Genomic DNA, 23,624 nt, shown 5'->3' with positions numbered 1-23,624 from the left:
GTTCTAACCATCTCCAGCCCTCCTGGAATCGTTATTATTGCGATGGTGATCTATCCTCTGCTGTGTGGTCTTTCACAACGTGTCATTAACAATCCTTCTAACAGCCCTTCCTCCTCTTAATTGTCCTTTTCCTTCAGACATGCTGAAGCCGATTTAGTCTCAGGCTTTCGTTTATCAGATGAATGTTTACTGCACAGAGCAGCTGGGAAACTCCTGCAGTAAGTAATGGTCAGGGTCAGGTACACAAGACTGAGGGACTTTATTGTGCAGCCTCCTGGCATCACCTCTCTCTTTGTTTCCCTCTGTGGATCTACTTTTCCCTTTTCCTTCTTTTTATCTGTCTCTTCCTCCTTCCCTTTCCATCTGTCTTTATTTCATTCTGTTTGCTTCTCACTCTCTCCAGCTCTACTTCTGTCTCCTTCTTTCTCTCTGTTTCTATTTGACTTCTCGAACTCTTCTTTGCATCTGTTTCTGTATTTCATTCCATCTTTCTCAGTCTCTGTTTTAATATTTGTATTTCTCCTCCTCTCTCCTGTTTTCTATTTTCTCCCTGCTTTCTGTTCCTTTTTTCTCTTTCTCTTTGTCGTTTTATGTCTGACACTCTCCTGCTCTGACTCTCCCTCAGTCTCTAGTTATTTTGAATTGATTTCTTCTGTCTATTTACCTCTCCTCTCCTATCACTTTGTAATTATTTGGCAGCCTCTCTCTCTCTCTCTCTCTCTCTCTCTCTCTCTATACACACATATGTATATATATATATATATATATATATATATATATATACGCTTTCTTTCTCTCTTCATTATTCTCTATTGTCTTAATAACTTACTCTTTATTTCTCTCCGTCTCTGAGTAACTCTGTCTCTGCCCTTCTTTTTTTCTGCACTCTGTCTGTCCCTCTCTCTGGCTCTCGTCTCTCTCCCTCTGCCTATCGATCTATCTCTTTCTCTCCCTCTCTCTGCCCTCTCTGCCTCTCACTCGCTCTGTGTCTCTCTCTCCCGGCCTCTCTCTTTGTCTTTCTCCTGGTCTGTCTCTCTGTCTCTCTCTCGGTCTCTCTCTGTGCCACTCTCTCTGTCTCTCTCTCTCTCTGTCTCTCTCGTTCCCTCGCTTCCCTCACTCTATATCTCCCTCTCTGTCTCTCTGCCTCTCCTTCTTTCTCTCCCTCTCTCTCCCTCTCTCCCCCTCTCACTCTCTCTTCCTCTTTGTCTCTCGTTTTCTGTCTCTCTCTCTCTGTCTCTCTCCAACGCTCTCTTTGTCTCTGCCTCTCCCTCTCTCATTCTCTCTCTCTCCCTCTGTCTCTGTCTCTCTCTAATTGCCTCTCCCTTTCTCTCCCTCTTTCTCGCTCCCTCACTCCCTCTTTCTCACTCTCTCTCCGTCTCCCGTTCTCCCCTTCCCCTCTCTCTCTCCGTCCTTCTCTCTCAGTCTCTGTCTCCCTCCCTCTCTCCTTTCCTCTCTCCCTCTCTCTCACCATATATGTGAAGTACACACATCCTGATCAGGTCCACAGAAGTGACTTTGATTTCCAGCTTTGCCCATTTTGTCTTGTGGACAGTTAGGTCAAGTCCAGCATATCTACTTAGTGACTCCATTTTGAGCAACAATTCACGTGTTGTCTGCAAAGCACATCCCGCCACAATAGGTCAGATTATCAATAAAATATAATCTCAGAATCAGATTTAAGATCATTTCATATTTCTGTGCTGCGAATATAAAATGTACTTTCCATCCCCCAGGAAGTGTAGGGGATGGAGTATGAAATGGGATTTAGTTCTAGTGCTTGAAACTCTTCAGCTCTTTCTATGATTTCACTAATTTAACAATTAGATTGAATGGGTATTTCACCGCGTTCTTCAGCTCCTCCCTGAATTTAGTCTGGGTCAGGACATAAATACAAGTGTCTGTGCAGGAACTGAGAAGCTGCAGCATCTTTGCTGTGAGATCTGTGAGATAAACATGGTCAGTGTAGGAGTAATAGGACCGAATGTCTGCAATTCGCGCATAAATGTAAAATACAACATATGTCAGCCACAACAGTATAAAACTGCCCGATATACTGAAGAGTAAAATGATGGATTTCTTTCGGTTCTCCATCTCTGGATCACTCTGATTCTCTCCATTGCTGCGGACCCGGAGTCCCCTGCGGACTCGACTGGACACTAAAATACTCCTGACTGTCAGTACATTGAGCAGTAAGATCAGACAGAACGGGATAAAAGGGGTTAAAATGAGGTCAAACATGTCAAATGCAGCCCATGCGGGGGAAGAACGGAAGCTCAGTATAGTCTCACAACCCCAGGGAACGTTATCAACTATATATACAGGTTCAAATGTAAAGTACCAGGGGACATTCACCAAACAGCCCAGCACACTCACTGTTCCCAGAACCACAGCTGCCGTTCTCTCGGTGCAATATTTAGTTTTCAGCTTCTCACAACAAATGGCCACAAATCGATCAAAGGTGAAAGCGACTGTGAACCAGACAGAAACCACAATGGCTGCACCACTCAAGACGATAATAGAACTACACACAGGAGTCATGTCCAGGAATGGCCATGGGCTATACATCGCATTAATCCACACCAGTATCACACGAATGATAACGACCATGAGATCGGCCACTGCCATTCCCACCAGGTAGCGACTGATACATTTGGAGAGACCGCACTTTCCTCGGGACAGGATCACAATCGCCACCAAGTTAACTGTAAGAGAGAGAAAAGGGTTCAGAGAAATTACTGATCAGACCTGGAGCAAACGCAGCAGTTTGAGAGGATCTGGGGTGAAAATTCCAGCTTTGTTGCTGCATCGAAGGAATTTGTTTCATTGACCTGGGCAGCGGTTTCGGGCAGAGAGATGTTTTTAAACACAATGATCAATAAGGAATTGGGAGATGGATACAGAAAGTGAATAAAGTGAGCACTGGATCCACTGGAAGGGCTGAGTGAGGGCGCAGTGCCGGTGGGGAAGGGAGAAGGGGTTTTACACACCGGGAATCTGGCGGATTAATGCCGCATTTGGGATCCAGACGGAAAGAGAAAGAGAGCGAAGAATGGGGAAGGTGAGGGGAGAGGGGGTGGAGCAGCTTGTGTGTTGCTCTGCATTAAGACAGCTGACAGTGAGTGAGATTGGGAGGGAGTCAAGGAAAAGATTAGTGTACATGAACGTGTTGGAGCTGTCGGGGAGGCATGAGCAGTTGGTTTGTGAAAACGGACAAACTGAAGCAACCGAAGAAGAGACCGAGGATTCATTGCAGTGGGAGGAGAGGCTGGGATTCAGAGGGAGAAACTGCAGCAGAGTGTTAGAGGAAATCTAATCGAAAGGTCCCAGTAACATAATCCAACTAATACATTCAACAATTCATTTCTGTGGTTATTGGTGTCAGGGAACCTGTGTTGGGTGTAAAATGTATTTAATAAATTTAAGTTGCACATTAAATTAAACTTAAACTGAAAAGTATTAATTAAATCAACTCTGTTGTTATTGAACTCAGCCGAGCTTTAAAAATACAGCATCCGAATAATTCATTATGATCAAGAAATTTCTGATTCTATTCTTGAAGTAAATTGGAATTATGTTTCGTGTCAAGTTGCAAGACAAGGAGCATTCACAAAAACAGACTGAGGACCTGATAGGGATACAAACATGAGGAGCGAGTCCCACAATAAAAGCTCACCCCATCTGACCACATCATAACAACACGTTCAAGTCATATTTTCTATGTTTAATTGTACTGGAAGTTTCAGCAGTTCATTCTGATGCATTATTCACACCACAGTCACCCTCTATATCACTCACTCTACTCTCTTTCTCAAGTCCAGTTTCATATCCGATTAAATCCTATCATCCTGTTCACCAGCGCCGTGTTCCACCGATCCTATTCTCAGTGTCAGTTTGTTAAATAGTGAAGCCTCTGTTTAATGTTTCGACAGATCGTCCCATTCTCCACCTGTTCACCTGCACTGTTCACTTCATCTACAAATCATCAAATAAACAGAATTAATTGCCTCTTCTAGACAGATCTCACAATAATTGAGATTCCTTCTCCTGTAATTGTGAAGTAAAGTGATAGATGGCAGGATTGCTCTGTTAACAAAACGCCAAAATCACACTTATAATCGACAGACACATAGAAGGGCTCCTGATTCCAAAAGATACGGTGCAAATTGAGACAACATAACATCAAAACATTTCATTCTACAATGAAGTCCAGTGACAGTCAGTGATTTCATCCACAGTGAAGCGGAGAAGGAGATGTGAAAGAGTCAGCAGCAAACTGAGAGGAAGGACATTGCGCTGCCTCCTTGTAACACTGAGACCGCGAGCTGTCTCATTATCAATCACTGAAAACACATTGATGAAAACATATTCCAGGACAGGTTAGTTCCACAACATGAAACTGTTAACAGCTCCTGATGGTCTGACATCAGCTGTTAGGCCAGACACCTGACTCCAATACATTCAATACAGAGAATATTCCAGTAACAATGCCGGGTTTGGATAGCCACCAAAGATCTTATCTAACTCCATCAAGACCGAACTTTCAGAAGTTAAGGACATACCATTGTTCAACAATACATTCAGTACAGAGAATAATCCAGTGACAATGCCAGGGTTGGATACACAAAAATCATTACGGATATATTGCAGCTCCCATAAGACCGAACGAGATTAAACACGTTCCATTTTTCAACCAATCGAAGAGAACAGCGACTGCGTATATTATGCAGGGAGAACATATAAATGCCAAGTACAGCAACAGTTAACATTGATTACGCCATTAACAGCTGGGACAATGGCTTACCCGGAACACCAATGGCTGCAAGAACAGGATAATAAATGAGCATTATCTGATGGATTACTGGATATCCCATTTCTGTGAGAAGCAGTGACTTCTGTTGGCCTGGAAACCACAGCTCCAGCAGGCACTCTGAGCTGATCCATTCCAACAAGCCCTGATTTATACAGGGGATAAGTCTCCACTGACACGGTTATACTCCTGACCATTGCTATTAATTACAGTCAGTTTAACAAACATATCATATCAGCAGGTTTGACTCCGATGTAAATAATGTGGTGAATAAAACAAAAACATCTCAAAGCCCAGGTTATTATCTTAATCAGATCTCTCTCAGGAATAAAGTTTAAATCTGTTCTCACACATGACTGATCCAACAATAATGAACGGCTCCATTTACAGTTTTATATAATTGTATTGACCATGTTCACTCCTGATGATTCATTTATAAATGTTACCGATCCTCCGCAGTGTAGAGTGAATCCAGGGACACAAGCAGACTCGTTTCACTCCATTCCTGCAGTTTCCCAGTTAAAATATGAATTGTGAGTCTCTGACACGAGGACAGTAAAAGGGCAGGTTGAGGATTGCAGCCTAGAAATGACTGTGGGTGATATTTGGCGACGGACACTGAACGTATCCCATTGACATTCCTCTCTCCGCTATTTTACTGCAGATATTTACCTGTTTAATCTACATTGGTGAACGGCTCCAGTAAAATTGGCCCCGTGTAACACCGAGCTGAGCTCATGACCCGATTTGACCTCCGTCACAAAGGCCCCGTGATTCTCTCACCCGCCTCTGTTCCTTCCTCAGCCCATTGCCATTGAAACCCTCATCAATGCCTCTGTCCCCTCCAGACTCCATTCGTCCAATGCACTCCTGGCCGGCCACCCAACCTCCACCTTCCATAAACGTGTGCTCATCCAAAACTGTGTCGTCCGTGTCCAACCAACATCAGGTCCTGCTCGGACTCACTCACCCTCACTGGCTCCCAGTTCCATATCCCTTAAATTTAAATTACTCATCCTTGGGTTTAAATTCCTCCATGGCCCACTACTCCACATCTCCATACCGACAGATAACCCACCCGTCACCTCCTCATTCATCGGACACTGGCCTCTTTTGCCGGGACTATCCTCGCTTGGTTCCACTGTCCTATCTGATCAGAGCCAGGAGAAGCTTCTCTTCCCACCCTATCACCTTTATCTCTGATGTCTCTAAATGTTCAATCCTTGGCTCCCTCCTCTTCCTCATCTACATGCTGCCCTTTGGTGACACAGTCCGCAGACACGGACCAGCTTTCAGATGGACGCTAACAAAACCACCGCCTCTCTTGACCATTCCAATGTCTTTGTGTTGTCAGACCCACATTCTGTTTTAGATGAGCCACAATTTCCTCCAGTTAAAAATTGGGAAGTCATGATCTTTGGCGCCAAAATCTCCATCCTTGCCACAGATTCCATCCCCACCGCTGGCATTTTGATTGGTGAGCGGCTCACCAATCACCAAAGCCCTAACTGACCTGCATTGGATTCCAGTCTCCTCAGCCTGTAGTATATTTCTATTTTTACTGACATTTTAATCTATCAGGGCCTCACCCCTCCCTATCTCTGTAACCTCCTCCAGTCAGACACCCCGTCCCAAACACTCTGCTCCTCCACCTGTGGTGGCTTGTGCATCCGCAGTTCATTTGCCCCACATTTGACAGCCGTGCCTCCAGCCATATCCACGTTCCAGAAAGCACCACCTGAGCCCCTCCATCTCCCTCTCCGCCTTTCAGGTGTCAGACGTGGCTCAGTGGTAGCAGTCTCGCCTCTGAGTTAGAAGGTTGTGAATGCAAGTTCAACTCCAGAGACTTGAACACATAATCCGGGCAGACACACAGTGTCATTCTGAGGGAGCTTTGTCCTGTTGGAGGGTAAGTACTGAGGGAGTGCTGCACTGTCAGAAGGTCAGTACTGAGTGAGTGTTTCACTGTCGCAGGGTCAGTACTGAGGGAGTGCTGCACTGTCGGAGGGTCAGTACTGAGTGAGTGTTTCACTGTCGCAGGGTCAGTACTGAGGGAGCGCTGCACTGTCGGAGGGTCAGTCCTGAGGGAGTGCTGCACTGTCGGAGGGTCAGTACTGAGTGAGTGTTTCACTGTCGCAGGGTCAGTACTGAGGGTGTGCTGCACTGTCGAAGGGGTAGTATTGAAGAAGTGCTGCATTGTTGTGGATGTCGCCTTCCCAGGTAGATGTAAAAGATCCCACAGCACTATTCGAAAAAGTGCAGGCGAGTTCTCCCCCGTGTCCTGAGCAATATTTATCCCTCACGAACATCACTAAAACCGATTTTCTGGTCATTCTTCTCATTGCAGTATGTGGGATCTTGCTGTGTATAAATTGGCTGCAGCATTTCCAACATTACTACAGTGACTACACTTCAAAATCAGAGAATCATAGAATGGTTACAGCGCAGTCGGAGGCCATTCTGCCTATCGAGCCCGTGCCGGATATTTGTAAGAGCAATCCAGTTAGTCCCAATCCACCGCTCTACCCCGTCGCCCTGCAAAGTTTTTCACACCAAGTATTTCTCCAATACCTTTTTGAAAGCCATGATTGAATCTGCTTCCACCACCCTTTCAGGCAGCACATTCCAGATCATAACCACTCGCTGCATAGAAAAAGTTTTTCCTCATGTCGCCTTTTGTTATTTTGCCAATCACCTGAAATGATTTTGAACGCTTCTATCAAATCACCTCTTTACCTTCTCTGCTCTAAGGAGAACAATCTCAGCTTCTCCAGACTCTCCACGTAACTGAAGTCCCTCATCCCTGGAACCATTGTAGTAAATCTTTCTGCACCCTCTCTATCTTCTTCACATCCTTCCTAAAGTGTTGTGCCCAGAATTGGACACAATACTCCAGTTGTGGTCGAACCAGTGTTTTATAAAGGTTCCACATAACTTCCTTGCTTTTGTACTCCATGTCTGTATTTATAAAGCCCTTGACGCCACATGCTTTTCTAACCGATTTCTCAAACTATCCTGCCACCTTCAAAGGTTTGTGCACACATACCACAAGATCTCAGTGTTCCTGCATCCCCTTTAGAATTGTACCATTCAGTTTACATTACTTCTCCTCTTCCTGCCAAAATGTATCACTTCGCACTTCTCTGCGTTAATTTCACCTGCCACGCGTCCGCCCATTCCACCAGCCTGTCTATGTCTTCTTGAAATCTACACTATCCTCCTCACTGTTCGCTGCACTTCCAATTTTTGAGCCTTCTGCAAATTTTGAAATTGTGCACTGTGCACCCAATTCCAAGTCATTGAAATATATCAAGAAAAGCATTGTTCCTAATACCAACCCCTGGGGAACACTTCCTCAAGTCTGAAGATCAACCGTTCACCACGACTCTCTGTTTACTGTCACTGAGCCAATTTCGTATCCATGCATCTTTAATTCCTTGGGCTTCAATTCTGCTGGCAAGCCTTTATGTGAAACATTATCAAACAACTTTTAAAAATCCATATACACATCAACTGCATTGCCCTCATCAACCCTCTATTACCTCATCAAAAAACTCAGTCAAGTTAGTTAAACACGATTTGCCTTCAACAAATTCGTGCTGGCTTTCCTTTACTAATCTACACTCTTCCAAGTGACTATTAATGTTTTCTCAGATTATCGTTTCTAAAAGCTTCCCCAACACCGAGGTTAAACTGACTGGCCTGTGGTTGCCGGGTTTATCCTTACACCCTTTTTAAAATAAGGGTGTAACATTTGCAATTCTCCGGTCCTCGGGCACCACCCCCATATCTAAGGATGATTGCAAGATTATGGCCAGAACCTCTGCAATTTCCACCCTTACTTCCCTCAGCAATCTTGGATGCATCCCAGCCGGACCGGGTGACTTATTTATTTAAGTACAGCCAGCCTTTTTTGTAATTCCTCTATCAATTTTTAGCCTATCCAGTATCTCAACTACCTCCCTTTTTCTGTAACTTGGCAGCATCTTCTTCCTTGGTAACGATACAGGTAAAGTACTCATTTCGTACCTCAGCTCGGACGCAGGGAGTTAGCATAACATTTAGAGCCAGGACGTGCAGGAGTCAAATTAAGAAATCCTTCTACGCACAAAGGGTGGGAGAAGTTTGGAATACTCCTCTGCAAACGGCAGTTCATTCCAGCTCAATCCAGAATTCTAAATCTGAGATTGATGGATTTCTGTGAACCAAGAGTATTAAGGGACATGGGGCTAAGGCGGGTAAATGGAGTTCGATCACAGGTCCACCCTGATCTGATCGAGTGGCAGAAAAGGCTCGAGGGGCAAAATGCCACCGCCACTCGCTGTCTCCTGATATGTGCCAGCTTCTCCTACAAGAAAGCGGGTGATGTTCCTATCATGGTTGAATAGCTGCCAGTGTGTGTGGCCTGTGAGTTGTGGGTGTGCTGCTTGCAACGGTGGTAATGTGTAAGGGTGAGAGGGTTGAGTACTGAAGGAAAGAGTTTGTTGCTATGTTGGTGATGGGGGGTGTAGTTCATGGAGCAATGGGTGCGGCTAGTTGTGTAGTTGGTTGGAGGCGCTATTGACAGTTGACCTCACTCACCTTGACCACTCATGTCAAAGCATTGAACTTCTTCCTGTACTGCATCCATGTTCATGATGCTGTGCACCTGGCATTGACCTCATCCCCTACTGGCTCCGACTACCTTTTGGGTGTATGTCTGGAGGACCCCTTGCCCACTGCGGATATAGGATGTCCCTCCTTCAGTCCACCTCTTACACCAAGGCCTCTGGTGCATCAGCAGAGAACCTTGGTGCACGGAGTCTCAGGCCGGCACATTGATGAGGTCTGGCCTGCAGATTGGAGGATGTGGGATTTACTGGTGTGCAACCTTTATTTAATATTTTTAATTAACTCATCAGTATTTAAAAATAGTTATGGGACCTGCATCTGTGCTTTACACGTGCGATGTCTGATCTCCATTCAGACTCCGTGCAGACATCAGGCTGTTATATTCAGCAAATAACAGGCACCAGCTACCTTTAAGAGATTTCTAACAGACAGCCTGCCTTTAAGAGATAGGAGCTTCCCCCTGCTGGTGGAAAGTGCGAATTGCATGGAATCCTCGTTCAACGCTGATTGCTAACGCAGATTGCAGGTGAGTCCTCAGGGCTGACGAAAATCTCGTCCTGCCTGCGCTGGGACCATTGGGTGCGGGATAACAGCGGATCGTGCTGCTCCCGCCCAAAAACAGGTCCTATCCAATTTCCCCACTCAGTGACCAGGTAACATTCTCGTAAATCTGCGTTGCACTCCCAAGACCAATGTGACCTTCCGATGGTGTGGTATCCAGAACTGAACACAGTATTCCAGCTGTGGTCTATCGAGGGCTTTGTATAGTTGGAGTATAACTTCTACCCCATCGTATTCTGGTCCTCTTATGTATAAAGGCCAGCATTCCATTATCCTTTATTGATTATTTTCTGTACCTGTCCATGATATTTTAATGATCCACACACACGGACCTCTAAGTCTCTTGTGATTTTGTGATTTCCGTTCCCACTGCTGTTTCCCTGCACCAGTTAAAAAGCACACTCCTGGTCCCGCTGCTGCTGAGATCCTGTGCTTCTGCCATCTCCAGCCTTCATTTCACCAACACTCTCACCACCTCACATATTTAAATTAGCCGAGCGAGGAAACACCACCTGGAATCACAGAGCCTTACCCTGAGATCTCACGGTGTGACCTGTCCATTTAAAGGGGCATCACCCTGTCATCTCACGGTGTGACCCGTCCGTTTAAAGGGGCCTCATCCTGAGATCTAACGTTGTGACACATCCAGCTAAAGGGACTTCACCTCATGATCTCACGGTGTGACACATCCAGTTAAAGCAGTCTCACCCTGAGATCTCACCGTGTGACCCGTCCGGTTCAAGAGGCTTCACCCTGTGATCTCACGGTGTGACACCTCCAGTTTCAGGGGCCGCACGCTATGATCTCACGGTGTGACCCGTCCAGTTAAAGAGGCTTCACCCTCTGATCTCACGGTTTGACCCGTCCAGTTAAATGAGCCTCACCCTCTGATCTCACGGTTTGACATGTCCAGTTGAAGGGGTCTCACCCTCTGATCTCACGGTTTGACCGGTCCAGTTAAAGGGGTCTCACCCTGTGATCTCACAGTGTGACCCGTCCCGTTAAAGTGGCCCCACCTGTGATCTCACGGTGTGACCCGTCCAGTTAAAGGAACTGCACTCTCATCTCACGGTGTGACCCGTCCAGTTAAAGGGGCCTCACCCTGAGATCTCAGGGTGTGACCCGTCCAGTTAAAGCAGTCTCACCCTAAGATCTCACGGTGTGACCCGTCCAGTTAATGGTGTCTCACCCTGAGCTCTCACGGTGTGACCCGTCCAGTTCAAGGGGCCTCACCCTGAGCTCTCACGGTGTGACCCGTCCAGTTAAAGGTGTCTCACCCTGAGCTCTCACGGTGTGACCCGTCCAGTTCAAGGGGCCTCACCCTGAGCTCTCACGGTGTGACCCGTCCAGTTAAAGCGGCCTCACCCTGAGATCTCACGGTGTGACCCGTCCAGTTAAAGGGGCCTCACCCTGTGATCTCACGTTGTGACTCATCCAGTTAATGGAGCCTCACCCTCTGATCTCACGGTTTGACCCGTCCAGTCAAAGGGACGAGAGAGAGACAGAGGAAATTGTCCCAGCTCCAGAAAAGCATGCAGGATCTGCTCCAGCTGCAGTCGATGGGGATCGATGTCGGGGAGGAACTCAGAGAGTTGAAGGGCCAGCAAGTCTCGATCTTCACCTCCGAGGCCTCGAATATCACCTTTCGGTCTAGAGTCCACTCCGTGCAGCAGGGTGAGAAGTGTTCGCGTTTCTTCGTCCAGAAGCTGCACAGAGAGACCTCTGGTGATCAGCAGCCTGAAGGAGGAAGACGGCTCGGTGATGCCTTTACAGGCCAACATGCTGAGGATCAGCAAATCTTTATATGCCGGGCTGTATGACGCAAAGCCCAGAGACAGCTCGGCCTCCCAACCCTTCCTGTCCTCTATTACGGAGGTCTTAGAGGACAGCGAACAGGAGAGCCTGGGTCGGCCATTGACCTTGGAGAAGCTGACAAAGGCTGTCTGGTCCTTCCAGAAGAGTAGAACTCCGGGGAGTTCTACTCTTCTCGAAGGTTTACCGGTTGAGTTGCACTCGGCTCTGTGGGATTGGATTGGCCCAGAGCTACTGGATGTGTACAGGGGTATACTTCTGGCAGGCAGCATGTCAGAGTCCATGAGGAAAGGCATCATCACTGTCATCTACAAGCAGAAGAGAGAGAGGGGGAAATCAGAAATTGGCGACCCATTTCCTTGCTAAATGTCAACTACAAGATTCTGTCGAAGGCCATCACCAACAGGCTCGAGTCCGCTCTGGAGCAGGTGATTCACCCAGATCAGACCTGTACTGTACCCGGCAGGAAGGTCTCTGATAGCCTGGTACTGTCCAGGTATACGATCGTCTACAAGTAAGAAAGGGGGGTGAACACCTGCCTCATCAGCCTGGAGTAGGACAAGGCGTTTGACAGAATATCCCACACATACATGATGAACGTGCTGTCTAAAATGGGCTTTGGGGAGGAAATGTCCAATTGGACCTGACTGCTCTACGTGGACATTCATAGCGCAGTCCTAATCAATGGGCGGGAGTCGGAGAGTTTTCTGATCAAATTTGGAGTCAGGCAGGGCTGTCCTCTCTCCATGGTCTTGTTCATATGTGGTATCGAGCCGTTTGCCCCGTCCGTCAGGAAGAACACAAGTATCAGGGGGATGACGATCCCAGGCCGCCCTGTACATGGATGACGTCACTGCCTTTTGCTCCAATCAGCAGTCGGTCCACAGATTGATGGGCATCTGCGATCGTTTCGAACTGGCCTCGGTGTCCAGAGTGAACTACAGTAAGGGTGAGGCCATGTTCTATGGCAGGTGGGAGACCCGATCCTTTGTCCCCTTTACCATCAGGTCCGACTAACTGATGGCACTTGCGAGCTGGTTCAGGGGGCCCCAGGCCTCCACCAAGCAATGGGAGGAGCGGTTCACCAAGGCGCAACAGAAGCTTGGTATGTTGGGGGGACGCTGTCTCTCTCTGTGTAACCAACAGGAACCTGGTGAGAAGGTGTGAGGTACTCGCGGTGTTGCTCTATGTGGCCCAGGTCTGGCGCATTCCCACAACTCCGTCACCACGGTCACCCGAGCTATCTTCCACTTTGTCTGGAGGTCCAAGGTTGAACGCGCCCACAGGGACACCATGTACAAACCTCCAGACAAAGGGGACAGAAGCGTCACCAATGCTGCCCTGATCCTGATGGCCAGCTTTGTGTGTGGCTGCCTCAGGATGTGTTTAGAGCCTCGGTGCACAAACACCAAGTGTCTCTACGTGCTGAGTTTCTACCTGTCCAAAACATTGAGAAAACTGGGTCTGGCCATGCTGGCCGAGGAGACGGAGGACGTCCCGTCCAGCTGGATCACCCCACCCTACCTGTCCCAGGTGGAGAAGATCCTGAGGAGAAACCACTTCGACCACAAGGCCGTCGGACAGTGGTCGACGAGGAACGTTCTGGGGGTCCTGCAGGAAAAGGAGAGGATGAATCCGGTCGGGCAGTTCCCCGACCAGACGGTCGATGCCATTTGTCAGAAAGTCTCGTCGCCGGAACTGACCAACAGACACCAGGATGTGGTCTGGAGGGTGGTGAGATCCGCGCTCCCAGTGCGGGCATTCCAACATGGACAAAATCTCTGCACCACCTCAAGCTGCCTTCAAGGCTGCAACGGGGATGAAACCATCGTCCGTATCCTGATGGACTGGTCCTTCAGCAGAATATGTTTCGAGAGATGCGTTGGCCTCTGTCCCCATTCATCCCCAACACCTCGGTAACACAAGACGCTGGGCTCTACGGGCTGTTCCCCAGGACGGAAACCGAGACAGATATCAACAGCTGCTGGAAGACCATCAACTCGGTGAAGGAGGCCCTTTGGTCCTCCCGAAATCTTCTGGCCTCCCAGCTGAAGGAGCGGTCCACGACCGAGTGTTGCCGACTGACACACTGCAAGGTCCAGGAGAATGTGATGCTGGACGCACTGAGGCATGGTGCGGCCTATACAAGGGCTCTATGTGGAAAGAGCATCCCACCTTTTATTGTACAGAATGTATTTAAAGACATGTACTGTGTTTTGTATTGAAAAAATAGTGTGTGCGATCTGTTTTGTATTGTTTTGAATTGAAATTGCGACTTTTACCCTGAACTTTATGTATCATTAAATGTTATGAAATAAAGTATATTTTTAAAATTAAAAAAAACATTGCTGCTCAAAGGGACTCCTTTGAGCAGCGAGAGACCTGTCCGAAAGACTGACAGAAGTCTTTTTTTTGCCTGAAAGTGAGTCCGGTTTGACGTGTTGTTGCTCAAAGGCGCTCCCTGCTGGTTTGAGAAAGGAAAAGCGCCAACATTTTAAACAGTAAGCAGTCTGTAACGTTAAGAGAGCGGCCTTGAGCACAATACCGCTTAATCCAAAAGCACGTTCGTTATTTTGAGCCAGAATTAAACCAACGATTTAAGAGTGATTTTGCTTTCAAGTTTTAATCTCTACAAGTTTTCCACACGACCAGCTGAGCTATCGAAGGGAAACAGCAAAGGTCCCTCTCTTTGGTGATTGTTCACCGTGTGCCTTTTGACACTCCCGGACTCGTGGAGTCGCGTGGGCATGACCGAGACTGACTCGGTACCTGCTCATACCGCAGCGCTGTGAGAGTGTGAGCTCCGACTTACTCGACACACCTTTGGCCAGTCGAGCAATGGAGAACGTGTCTGACCAAAATTCAGAAGATTGTTGGTTCGATTTCCACCTGGATGGAGAGTTTTTGCAAACTGCCGATTAGTTTATGATTTTACACCTTGCAAACTGTCCTACTTGATAGTGCTGCCTGGATCATTATACATCAAGTGCCTTCTTAGCGCAGTTGGCAGCGCGTCAGTCTCATAATCTGAAGGTCCTGAGTTCAATCCTCAGAGAAGGCATCATTAAGCTTTTTTTTTTCCCATCTTTGCTCAAGACCAAAATCAATATTTTTTTCTTCCTGCAGCACACCAAAAGATTTGCTGCCACTTGACCTCTCTGTACCGTAGCAAGCAGTGAAGCTTAAGAAGTACATGGACCATGGGCTCGCTGAAAACTGACGCCACTTTTGTTTCTGGACAATTGACCCAAGTCAAAAGGTGAGTGGAGAATGCAAGAATCTATCTTGCTATCTCTCACCTGCTCAGCGAGCATTCGACTTGAATCATGGAAAGAACACAGCACGGAAGGAGGCCATTCAGCCCATCAAGACCACACCAGCTCTATGCAAGAGCAATCCAGCTGGTCCCACTCCCCCGCCCCATCGTTTTTCCTGATTTCATCTTTGGTGCTTTTGCCAATCACCTTAAATCTATGTCCTCTGGTCCTTCACCCTTCTGCAAATGGGAACGATTTCTCTCTATATACTCTTTCTAAACGCTTCATGGTTTTGAAAATCTCGATCAAATCTCCAGCTTCTCCAGTCTATCCACGTAACTAAAGTCCGTCATCCCTGGAATCATTCTAGTAAATCTCTTCTGCACCCTCTTTAATGCCTTCATATCTTTCCTAAAGTGCGGCGCCCAGAAGTGGACACAATACTCCAGTTGTGGCTGAACCAGTGTTTTCTAAAGGTTCATCATGACTTCCATACTTTAGTACTCTCTGCCTCTATTTATAAAGCCCAGGATCCCGTATGCTTTTTTAACCGCTTTCTCAACCTGCCCTGCCACTTTCAATGATATGTGCACATATACCCCCAGATCTCTCTGTTCCTGTATCACTGTTAGAATTGTGCCCTCCAGTTTATTTTGCATCTCCTCGTTCTTCCTACCGAAATGCATGAATTCGCATTTTTCTTCGTTAAGTGTCATTTGCCATGTGTCCGCCCATGCAACCAGTCTGTATATATTCTCTTCAACTCTATCACTATCCTCCTCACTGTTCATTACCCTTACAAGTTTGGTGTCATCTGCAAATTTTGAAGTTGTGCCCTGTGCACCCAAGTCCAAGTCATTAATATATATCAAGGAAAGAAGTGGTCACAGCACCGACCCCAGGGGAACATCACTGTCCACCTCCCTCGAGTCCGAAAAAAAACCGTTCACCACTACTCTGTTTCCTGTCCTATAGTCGATTCTGTATCCATGTTGCTACTGCCCCCTTTATTCACTGCCCTTCACAGTAGTTGCTTCGCACTCGCCTCCAAGCAGCTCCACGACCAGCAGAGAAATCTTGCCTTGGGTTGGCCCCCTCCCTGACGATAATCAATACTTTGCTCCAATCGGTAGTATCGAGAATAAGCAAGTGAGCAACAGCAGAACGGGAAGCCACAGTAATCGTGAATGATGCTGAGATGAGCCCGAGCCTGCGGAAGGTAGATGAGATCTCAGGAAAGGAACAGCGGCCCCGAGCTTGAGGGAGCAGCGAGAGCCCTGTCTGTCTGCCTGATCGAAGACATTTTTGCCTGAAAGCGGTTTGAAGTGTTGTTGCGCAAAGGCACTCCCTGCTGGTGAGCAGAGGCAAATGCTCGATCTAAACAGCCGTGTTCTGACAGACACAGAAAGCTTTCAGGTTTGACAAAGGAAAAGTGCTCTCCTGTGCCTCAGCGCCAACATGTTAAGCCGCAGGCTGCCTGTAAAGTTAAGAGAATGGCCTAGAGCTACTTACTCCAAAAGCAAGTTTATTACTTCGAACCAGCAAACTTTGATCTGTTAATTGTACTATCGTCCTCCGCTCTACAAGCTGAGCGATCGAAAGGAAGCAGCTTCTGTCTCTCTCTTTGGTGATTGTTCACCGTGCACCTTTTGACACTTCCGGACTCGTGGAATCGCGTGGGCATGACCGAGACTTACTCGGAAACTGCTCATTCTCCAGCGTTGTGGAAGTGTGAGTTACTGCATGCTTTTTGAAAACTGGGCCAATGGAGCAATGGATAACGTGTGGAGGTTCAATTCCCGTTTGATTCGAAAGTTTCTGTGATTTTTTTTTATTACAAAACATACATTACTGCATAAAATTTAAGAATACATAGAGTTAAAACTAAATTTCACAATTTCGAAGCAATACAGTACAATACAGACCGTATCTCACGGTATGAACCGTCCAGTTAAAGGGACCTCATACTTTGATCTCACGGTGTGAACCGACCAGTTAAGGGGGCCTCATCCTGTGATCTCATGCTGTGAACCGTCCAGTTAAAGGGGCCTCACCTTGTGATCTCACGGTGTGATCCATCCAGTTAAAGGGGCCTCACCTTGTGATCTCACGGTGTGATCCATCCAGTTAAAGGGGCCTCAAAGATTATCTTTCGTTCCAGAGTCCGCTCCGTGGAGCAGGACGAGAAGTGCTCGCGTTTCTTCTTCCAGAAGCTGCTCAGGGAGACTTCTGTGATCAGCAGCCTGAAGGAGGAAGAGGGCTCGGTGACGTCTTCACAGACCAACATACCGAGTCCACCCCACCTTGTAATTGGCTAATTTACCTCATGCTCATGCATTAATGTCGCATTTTTTTTGATAAAGATTAGAAAGTTATTTGAAAAATGTGAGTAATGAAGGAGGAGAGACAGAAAGCGATATAGAATCAACAACAGAGCAATAAACAGGTGGAGGGAGAAACAAATATAGAGAGATAGTGAGATAAAGGTCGATAGATAGATAGATAGATAGCTATATCGATAGATAGATAGATAGATGGATAGATAGATAGATGGATAGGTAGATAGATGGATAGATAGGTGGATGGATAGATAGGTGGATGGAGAGATTTATAGATAGATAGATAGATAGTTAAACAGATGGATGGATAGATAGATTGATAGGAGATATATAGATAGATAGATAGATAGATAGATAGATAGATAGATAGATAGATAGATGGATAGAGAGGTAGATGGATAGATAGATAGATGGATAGAGATATATATAGATAGAGAGATAGATGGATAGTGAGATAGAGCAATAGATAGATAGATAGATGGATAGAAAGATTGATAGATGGATGGATAGATCGATCGATGGAAAGAAAGATAGATAGATAGATAGATAGATAGATACATTTAAAGCAGTGGAGAGACAACGATACATACGAATCGGTCGAAGGAGATTTATATTGATTTTAATAAGGTGAAAAGAACAATGGATATAGTTGAAAGAGGTAAAGAAACATAAAATTAGTCGAAAGAGAGCATGATCGGCAGATTTATAATTAGAGACAGAGGTGGAGATTGGCAGAAGCAGCGATGGAGAAGTGGAGTAAGTTGGAACATTGGGTGGGGGTTGGCGGGGAGTGGGTGCAGGAATAGTCCGTCTTTTTGTGATAGTTTAATTGAAATATATTGATTCAATTGAAGATCAATTAGCAATGGGCACCTACAAATTGCCCGGTACAAACTCAAATACCCCTCGCCCCAATAAAGCTATGCTGGTAAAGAAACAACTCTATTTAAACCCAAACTGAACTGCAACAAATCAGCAAAGATTACTTGAAAGGCATCTGGTGAAGAGCTTGAGACGAAATGTACTGGGGATGTTGTACTGAATTAGGCCGACCATGGAAGGCCCTGCAGTGATATTACGTACCACGTGTTTCTCTGTTCCAATGTTGAGAAAAGACTCGAAATTAATTGAATACAACTGCAGTTCCTGAACGGGACTTCCTCCTGCAGCTTAATATCCTCTTAACAGATTCGCCGCCTGTCAAGGTCAACCTGCTTGTCCTGTTCGGACTTTGACATTTCAGTTAATGATTAATTTTGAGGTACTGTATTCGTTTGAGGTGCTGGATTAGTTTGAGGAACACTATTAGTTTGAGGTGCTGTATTTGTTTGAGGAACACTATTAGTTTGAGGTGCTGTATTTGTTTGAGGAACATTATTAGTTTGAGTTGCTCTATTGTTTGAGGAACACTATTAGTTTGAGGTGCTGTATTTGTTTGAGGAACACGATTAGTTTGAGGTGCTGTATTTGTTTGAGGTATTGTATTAATTCGAGATACTGTATTAGCTTGAGGTACTGTATTAGTTTGAGGTACTGTATTTGTTTGAGGTACTGTATTTGTTTGAGGCACTGAGTTAGTTTGAAGTGCTGTGTTAGTTTAAGATGCTGTACTAATTTGAGGTAATATATTAGTTTGGGGTACTGTATTAGCTTGAGGTGTTGTATTAGTTTGAGGTGTTCTATTAGTGTGAGGTGTTGTATTAGTGTGAGGTACTGTATTAGTGTGAGGTGCTGTATTAGTGTGAGGTGCTGTATTAGTGTGAGGTGCTGTATCAGTTTGAGGTGCTGTATCAGTTTGAGGTGTTCTATTAATGTGAGGTGTTGTATTAGTGTGAGGCGCTGTATTAGTGTGAGGTGTTGTATTAGTGTGAGGTGCTGTATTAGTGTGAGGTGCTGTATTAGTGTGAGGTGTTGTATTAGTGTGAGGTGTTGTATTAGTGTGAGGTGCTGTATTAGTGTGAGGTGTTGTATTAGTGTGAGGTGCTGTATTAGTGTGAGGTGCTGTATTAGTGTGAGGTGTTGTATTAGTGTGCGGTGCTGTATCAGTTTGAGGTGCTGTATCAGTTTGACGTGTTCTATTAATGTGAGGTGCTGTATTAGTGTGAGGTGCTGTATTAGTGTGAGGTGCTGTATCAGTTTGAGGTGCTGTATCAGTTTGAGGTGTTCTATTAATGTGAGGTGTTGTATTAGTGTGAGGTGCTGTATTAATTCGAGGTGTTTTTGTAGTTTGTGGTGTTATATTATTTTCAGAATCTGTGTCAGTTTGAGGTGCTGTGTTAGATTAAGGTGTTGTATTCGTTTGAGGTACTGTATTAGTTTGAGATACTGTATTAGTTTGAGGCACTTTATTAGTTTGAGATACTGTATTAGATTGAGATGCTGTATTAGTTTGAGGTATTCTATTAGTTTCAGGTTCTGTATCGGTTTGAGGTACTGTATTAGTGTGAGGTATTTATTAGTTTGAGATGATGTATTAGTTTGAGGTATTATATTAGTTTCAGATTCTTTATCGTTTGAGGTACTTTATTAGTTTGAGCCACTGAATTAGATTAAGATGCTGTATTAGTTTGAGGTATTATATTAGTTTCAGGTTCTGTATCGGTTTGTATTACTTTAAGGTGTTGTATTTGTTTGAGGTACTGTATTAGTATGAGATGATGTATTAGCTTGAGATATTATATTAGTTTCAGAATCTCTATACGTTTGAGGTACTGTATTAGTTTGAGGTACTGTATTAGTTTGAGGTACTGTATTAGTTTGAGAAACTTGATCAATTTGAGGTGTTATATTAGTTTGGGGTATCTGTATTGTAAGGAAAGAGTTAATCTTTATATTGAAGTAATACAAACCTTTAGCTTTTGCCTCTTAAGTAAAGAAGTATAAATCTCTGTTGGGAGAATGAAACTACAATCATAAGACAGATTTGCTTCATTTTATATGCATGCATATGTTTAATATAGAGACGAGTAGATTCTGAAGTCCAGAAACTCTTGGACTGCAGCTGATATCATAATACTCGTAAGTTTAATTATCCTTTTGATACAAACAATTCTCTGACAATCATAACAAGGCCTTTAAATTATTCAGAGCTGGTGTGTATGTGTTTCAGACAGCATTGTGTGCTATTCGTCTTAGCAGCTTCACAGGGAAGCAGGAGAGGTGTGACATCTGTATGATTGCTACGTATAATTCCATACTGACGCAGCGGGAAAGGGCTGTACTGGTGAGAGATAAACACCATTCTGCAGAACACGTGGCTGTGTGGAAGGAGCCTGTTTGCAACATAAGGCGACATATAGTGGAGGAGTGTAGTTAGGTGATGAGGGAAGTGATACTCTGATAACATAGAAAATGCTGGAAACCCTCAGCAGGTCAGGCAGAATCTGTGGAGAGAGAAACAGAGTTAATGTTTCAGGTCAATGACCTTTCATCAGAACCAAGTTGGGCAGTTGTGTTAGGTAATGGTATGAAACATAGGAATTGTTTCACTCATGTGAGGTGATTTGGGTACTTTTCTGTCTTTGGACGTTCAAGATCAAAAGTAAAATAAGGGCTCGTCCGGGATCTCTCACATATTTGGACAAACAACCCCGAAGCGAGAATCATAACCCTGGACCAACATGCCCATTGGCAAAAGCCAATGCACTCAAAAGCCATCGTAAAACCCCTTTTGGTGGCTATCCTTGATAAGAAATTATGAGGACAGGTTGCATAGACTGGACTTGCATTCCCTTGAGTATAGTATATTAAGGGGTGATCTAATTGAGGTGTTTAAGATGATTAAAGGATTTGACAGGGCAGATAGAGACTATTTTCTCTGGTGGGGAAAGTCCAGAACAAGGGGGTGTAACCTTAAAATTAGAGCTCGGCTGTTCAGGAGTGATGTCAGGAAACATTTCTTCACACAAAGGGGAGTGGAAATCTGGAACTCTCTCCCGCAAAAAGCTGTTGAGGCCGGGGGTCAATTGAACATTGCAAAACTGAGATTGATTGATTTTGGGGCTAATTCGGGAGTTAAATGACTTTGACATTTTTCCCTGTGACTTGTATAGTTTCGATCGATGAAATATTCGTGAAAAGAGTCAGTGTGAAGAGACTCGGCAGTTCATGTTTCCCCGAGACACTTCCTTCAGACCTGAGACCGACAAGTTTGTCCTTTCCGTAGTGTAGCGGTTATCATGTTCACCAGTTACATGCAGAAAGTCCCCGATTTGACCTCGGAGGGAAACATTTTGTTGGGACTTGCTCCCCATAAACCTCCAGGGTCGAGTTTGTTCATGCGTGAACGGGGCGACAAACCTTTTTAAATTTAACAACGGCTACACCGGATTCCTTGTATAATAAGCACTAAACATTTTTAAGCAGACTCCTAAAATACAGTATGTAAAATGGGAAGGGATAAAAGTTCATGACATGCAAAGCTCAAAGATTTATTGACGTTTTAATTGTCACTTGGCAAACAAGTTAACATTTCCTTCAGTGTGCAACAGAACGTATTAATGGCGATTAAAGAAAACATTAAGTGTCTCACAGACTTGAATTATTTTTGTGCAATGAACTATTCCCAACCACAAGGGAACACTGCATCAAATGTTTATATATTTAAGGATATAATAAGTTTTTATACATATATAATCTATGCCATCAGTAGACCCCGTGGAGAAACGGCAGCGCGTCTGACTCCAGTTTCTGAAGGCTGCGTATTTAAATCATGTCGAAATCACTATTTATCTTACCATTCATATCAGCCTGGATAATTTCGGAATCACTGCTTTTTAATAATAAACGGAACTTTGGTCACTCGTTCATTGTTCATTGCTCCCTGTCATTGATAATTGAAATGAAATGTTAATCTGGCAAAACCGGAGAACAAAATATTAAACAAGCGAAACAAATACTGAGCAAAATTATTTGCAATGTTTTGGGGAAGTGCAGCTGAAAAGCAGAAGATCTGAATGGAATTATCAATGATTGAGCGGAATACATTGCTCGACTTGTTACTCGATTGCCTTCGACACCATGGAATTCAGGAGAACCTGTTTCATGGTTTGCACTGAACCCTTGGAGCGGAGCCAACAGCCGGCTCGCTGCAACAACAGACAAGGAAGTAACAGTTTCCTCAGGCTTGGCTAGCTCAGTCGGGAGAGGCATTCCCCTCGGGATCGTGGGTGCGAGTTGCATCTTTTACGCTGCACTCATGAGCGGACCCCAGCGCTCCATTTTCGCTGAAATTGAGAATTTCTCGGCCACCTTTTTCTTGATATCACAATTGCTGGCGTGCGAGGGAAAACGGCCCTCCGCTTCACTGTGAGTGCAAGAGACAAGTCTGGAGGGGCCGCGTGGCGTCCAATGAATGTCAAAACTTTGAAAGAAGAGTTAGCGATTCAGGTACACAAACCTCGCTGGTGGGCAAGAGATTTTTTTTTTGCCAGAGGTTCCAGCCTTGCCTTCATCTCTTGCCCTTTGCGAGGCACTTGTTCCGGTTTAAATTTACAAACTGGGTGAGTTGGTGATCGTGGGGACTGCAGGAGACTCAGCGGCCCCGGGTGAGACACAGAAAAATCCGCCCAAGCCCTGTCCCAATGTACGTATGTGGAAGTAAAGACGGGAGGGAACGGTGTGACGCTCCAGTCAAACCGCCTGTCGGGGAACGCCTTGATTTTAAAATTCTCATCCTTGCTTTCAAATCCCACCAGAACCTCGCTACCCCACCCTATCATGTGGCTACAAGAGCAGGTCAGAGGCTGGGTATTCTGCGGCGAGTGACTCACCTCCTGACTCCCCAAAGCCTTTCCACCATTTACAAGGCACAAGTCAGGAGTGTGATGGAATACTCTCCACTTGCCTGGATGAGTGCAGCTCCAACAACACTCAAGAAGCTCGACACCATCCAAGATAAAGCAGCCCGCTTGATTGGCACCCCATCCACCACCCTAAACAGTCACTCCCTTCACCACTGGCACAATGTGGTTGCAGTGTGCACCATCCACAGGATGCACTGCAGCTGCAGCAACTCGCCAAGGCTTCTTCGACAGCACCTCCCAAATCCGCGACCTCTACCACCTAGAAGGACAAGGGCAGCAGGCACATGGGAACAACACCACCTCCACGTTCCACTCCAAGTCACACACCATCCAGACTTGGAAATATATTGCCGTTCCTTCATCGTCGCTGGGTCAAAATCCTGGAACTCCCTTCCTAACAGCACTGTGGGAGAACCTTCACCACACGGACTGC

At 45.6% G+C, this 23,624-nt stretch overlaps 1 non-coding gene and 1 pseudogene across 1 annotated transcript; both read left to right on the top strand.

The window, feature by feature from the left end:
- The window catches only part of LOC137314528 (zinc finger protein 585A-like), a 915,457-nt pseudogene that overhangs the window by 427,758 nt on the left and 464,075 nt on the right, over positions 1–23,624 (top strand).
- Positions 14,780–14,852, top strand: trnam-cau (transfer RNA methionine (anticodon CAU)). The gene has a single exon. It is a non-coding gene; the product is annotated as a tRNA-Met (tRNA).

This window comes from Heptranchias perlo, unplaced genomic scaffold, assembly GCF_035084215.1.
Source record: "Heptranchias perlo isolate sHepPer1 unplaced genomic scaffold, sHepPer1.hap1 HAP1_SCAFFOLD_52, whole genome shotgun sequence".
Lineage (NCBI taxonomy): Eukaryota > Metazoa > Chordata > Chondrichthyes > Hexanchiformes > Hexanchidae > Heptranchias > Heptranchias perlo.
Note: the sequence above shows the minus strand (reverse complement) of the source record. Positions and strands in the feature narration are given on the sequence as shown.